This window comes from Manis javanica, chromosome 10 (assembly GCF_040802235.1).
Source record: "Manis javanica isolate MJ-LG chromosome 10, MJ_LKY, whole genome shotgun sequence".
NCBI classification, from domain to species: Eukaryota; Metazoa; Chordata; class Mammalia; order Pholidota; family Manidae; genus Manis; species Manis javanica.
Window position 1 is genome coordinate 45,931,112 of NC_133165.1, and position 5,002 is coordinate 45,936,113.

Here is a 5,002-nt window from a genome sequence, read left to right on the forward strand (position 1 = left end):
AAGACAGGGATGCCCACTCTCCCCACTGTTATTCAACATAGTACTGGAGGTCCTAGCCACGGCAATTAGACAAAACAAAGAAATACAAGGAATCCAGACTGGTAAAGAAGAAGTTAAACTGTCAGTATTTGCAGATGACATTATATTGTACATAAAAGACCTAAAGACTCCACTCCAAAACTACTAGAACTAATATCAGAATTCAGCAAAGTTGCAGGATACAAAATTAACACACAGAAATCTGTGGCTTACCTATACACTAACAATGTATAACAATAGCAAGAGAAATCAGGAAAACAACTCCATTCAAAATATCATCAAAAAGAATAAAATACCTAGGAATAAACCTAACCAAGGAAGTCAAAGACCTATACCCTGAAAACTATAAGACACTCTTAAGAGGTCACTAACAAATGGAAACTCATCCCATGCTCCTGGCTAGGAAGAATTAAAATTGTCAAAATGGCCATCCTGCCCAAAACAATATACAGATTCGATGCAATCCGTATCAAATTACCAGCAGCATTCTTCAATGAACTGGAACAGATAGTTCAAAAATTCATATGGAGCCATCAAAGACTCCGAATAGCTAAACAATCCTGAGAAGGAAGAATAAAGTGGGGGGGATCTCACTCCCTAACTTCAAGTTCTACTACAAAGCCACAGTAATGAAAACAATTTGGTACTGGCACAAGAACAGAGCCACAGACCAATGGAACAGAATAGAGACCCCAAACATTAACCCAAACATATATAGTCTATTAATATTTGATAAAGGAGCCATGGACATACAATGGGGAAATGACAGTCTCTTCAACAGATGGTGCTGTCAAAACTGGACAGCTACATGTAAGAGAATTAAACTGGAACCATTGTCTAACCGCATACACAAAAGTAAATTCGAAATGGATCAACGACCTGAATGTAAGTCATGAAACCATAAAACTCTTAGAAAAAAACGTAGGCAAAAATCTCTTAGACATAAACATGAGCGACCTCTTCCTGAACATATCTCCCTGGGCAAGGAAAAGAAAAGCAAAAATGAACAAGTGGAACTATATTAAGCTGAAAAACTTCTGTACAGCAAAAGACACCATCAGTAGAAAAAAAAGGTACCCTACAATATGAGAGAATATATTTGTAAATGACAGATCCGATAAAGGCTTGACATCCAAATTACATAAAGAGCTCACCCACCTCAACAAACAAAAAATAAATAATCCAATTAAAAAATGGGCAGAGGAACTGAACAGACAGTTCTCCAACAAAGAAAGTCAGATGGCCAACAGACACATGAAAAGATGCTCCACATCGCTAATTATCAGAGAAATGCAAATTAAAACCACAATGAGATATCACCTCACACCAGTAAGGATGGCTACCATCCAAAAGACAAACAACAACAAATGTTGGTGAGTTGTGGAGAAAGGGGAACCCTCCTACACTGCTGGTGGTAATGTATATTAGTTCAACCATTGTGGAAAGCAGTATGGAGGTTCCTCAAAGTGCTCAAAATAGACTTACCATTTGACCCAGGAATTCCACTTCTAGGAATTTACCCTAAGAATGCAGCACTCCAGTCTGAAAAAGACAGATGCACCCCTACGTTTATCGCAGCACTATTTACGATAGCCAAGAATTGGAAGCAACCTAAGTGTCCATCAGTATATGAATGGATAAAGAAGATGTGGTACATATACACAATGGAATATTATTCAGCCATAAGAAGTAAACAAATCCTACCATTTGCAACAGCATGGATGGAGCTAGAGGGTATTATGTTCAGTGAAATAAGCCAAGCGGAGAAAGAGAAATACCAAATGATTTCACTCATCTGTGGAGTATAAGAACAAAGGAAAAACTGAAGGAACAAAACAGCAGCAGAATCACAGAACCGAAGAATGGACTAACAGGTACCAAAGGGAAAGGGACTGGGGAGGATGGGTGGGTAGGGAGGGATATGGGCGGGGAAGAAGAAAGGAGGCGTTACGATTAGCATGTATAGTGTGTGGGGGCACGGGGAGGGCTGTACAGCACAGAGAAGATGAGTAGTGATTCGATAGCATCTTACTACACTGATGGACAGTGACTGTAATGGAGTTTGTTGGGGGGACTTGGTGAAGGGGGTAGCCTAGTAAACATAATGTTCTTCATGTAATTGTAGATTAATGATGCAAAAAAAAATCAGATTCCCTGGCATCTCCCTATGAAATAAACAGCAAATTTAAAACATTTAGATATTTTGCTCTATCTAAGGAGGTAGCCATAGTCAAAACGCAGTTTAGCAAGAATGTTTCTTGAGATTGCCCTCTGTAGCAGAGATAAATTAACATTATTGAACCAACTGGCAGGGGTGATTTTAAAGATGTTGCCAATGCATGCCCTATCTGCCAATGACATGTTCTAGAAAGACTATATAAGTAGGACATGGACAGGAGCAAGAGTTTCCAGGCTTTGTGAATATCTTGAAAACCTATGAGTATGTTCTGGTTATTTCTGTTTATTCTCAGGATGGATTGAGGCTTTTCTTGCTGGAGAAGTATGAATATACTGGTGGAGAAAAATTACTTGATTTTAAAATTCCAAATGTTGGTGGGTAGGGGTGTCTCAACTTATCTCTCTAATAATGGAGACATATATTTCATTGGTGCCATTATTTTTTAAGATTCATTTCACTCATAAAATACACTGTCATTCACTATCTTCAGGAAAAATTAAAAGAACTAAATGAATTCGAAATTTCATTATTATCAAAACTTTCAGAAACCCAGAGGTTTGCCATTTCCCTTGATAGAATAAGACCAGTTCCCCCCAGGACACACAAGTTAGCTCCTTTTGAGTTAAGTGCCTCATGCATTTGAAATGACTTCAAATCCTAGATAAACTTGTATGACTGATTTCTGCAAGGACTCCTTTATCATGCATTCTATATGAGCTCCACTTCCTGGAGAGAGAGAACAGTGCTGTAAGTGAGGGATCTAAAATTTGTCTCTAACCTCAGCCGGCATCATAAATGACACAACTTTTGCTCAGAAGCCCAACAACCAATTTAAATTAAATACCTCCAGATTTATTACCAGTAAGTACAAGCTGTTCTCAAGGTTCATCTACATTGCCATGTATGTCAGAATTTTCTTCCTTTTAAATGCCGAATCATATTCCATTGTATGTATATACTGTATTTTGTTTATTCATTCATCTGTCAGTGGAGAGTTGGGCTGCTTCCACCCTTTAGCTCTTGTGAATAATACTGTGAACACGGGTAAACAAATTATCTTAGAGATCTTGCTTTCAATTCTCTGGGGGTATATACTCAAAATGCCATTGCTGGGTCATATGGTATTTCTTTTCAAAATTTTTCCAAGAGCCACCATTCTGTTTTCCACAGTGGCTGTACCATTTGACATTCCTACCACAGTGCAAAAGGGTTCCAATTTCTCCACAGCCTTGCCAACATTTGTTATCCCCCATCTTTTTTTAAATAGTAGACATCCGAACAGGTGTGAGGTAGTATCTACTTGTGGTTTTGGTTTGTATTTCCCTAATGATTAGTGATATTGAGAAGTTTTTCTTGTGTTGTTGATCATTTGTATATCTTCTTTGGAGAAATTTTTTTCTCATTTTTTTAATCAGGTTGATTTTTTGTTGTTGCTGAGTTATAATTCTTTATATATTCTAGCTATTAACTCCTTAGCAGATAACATGATTTGCAGATACTACCTCCCATTCCATGGATTGTCTTTTCACTCTGCTGATTGTATTCTTTGATACAGGTAAGTTTTAAACTTTGATATAGTCTAACTTTCCTATTTTTTTCTTTTGTTGCTTATGCTTTTGATGCCATAGAAGAAATCATTGCCAAAAGCAATGTCATGGAGCTTTTCCTTGACGTTTTCTTCTAAGATTTTTAGAACATCGCTCTTACATTTAGTTCTTTGCTGCATTTTGAATTAACTTTTAGCATGCAGATATCCAGTTTTCCCAGCAGTTTGTTGAACAGACTAGCTTTTCCTTATTGAATAGTCTTGGCACCCTTGTTGAATATCATTTGGTCATATATGAGAGGGTTTTATTTTATAAAATCTGGGGTTGGTGTAGTACAGAAATGATATGGGCTCTGCCCTACTAGGGAAGCCTCAGGAGAGTGGAATATTCAGATTCTGTCTCAAACAGCATTTGTCCATTGCTAGTTGTGTGCTCAGTGGGCACTGGGCTCATGTTTTCCCGTACTTTGCCCTTAAGCTTCCCATCCACTGAGATAGGTAAGATGATTCCCTTTAACAGAAGAGCAAACTCAAAGTCTCCCAGAAGAACACAGTTATGGTTTATGCAATTGCAGGGGCAGTTCAGATTCAAACCCAAGTTCCCTGGCTCCATGTGTCCTGCCCTGCTATTTCAGGTAAGATGGACCTCAGTTTTCCTATCTCGAAAATGTGAGCATGGTGGGGGGACTCGATAATCAAGGGTGAATGTAGTAACCACATTGTTTTTCTTGTGAAGCCTTCATAAGATTGTATATCAATGATACCTTAATAAAAATAAATTGATTTTTAAAAAATGTGAGAAGTGAAATGAGATGGTCGATATTGAGCAGCCTTGTAGCTGTAGGTCCCTATGCATCAAGAGATAGCTAAAAGCGGGGGGCTAAGCGTGAGGTTAAAAACATTGGCCTTATAGAGAACAATGACTTCCTGCTACGAACCCCAGGCCAGGTGGCCAAGTCCCAGGGCTGAAGCACCGCCCCTGGGCGTACCCCAGAGCCTCACCCGGAACCTGGGCGCGGCTGGGCTGTGCGATTGGTGCGGGTGGGGACGAGCAACAGAAAAATGCCTGCGACGCTATTCTTGTTGAAATGCCCCCACGTGGTCGCCGGAAGGAGAGTTTACAGTTCTAACAACATCTCTAGAATTAGCTCAGTTGCCTCTCTCACTTTTATTCACCTCCCGCATAATTATTTCTCCTCTTTGCCCCTTCATTGGCTTCTTCTTGGTACGCCCCCACC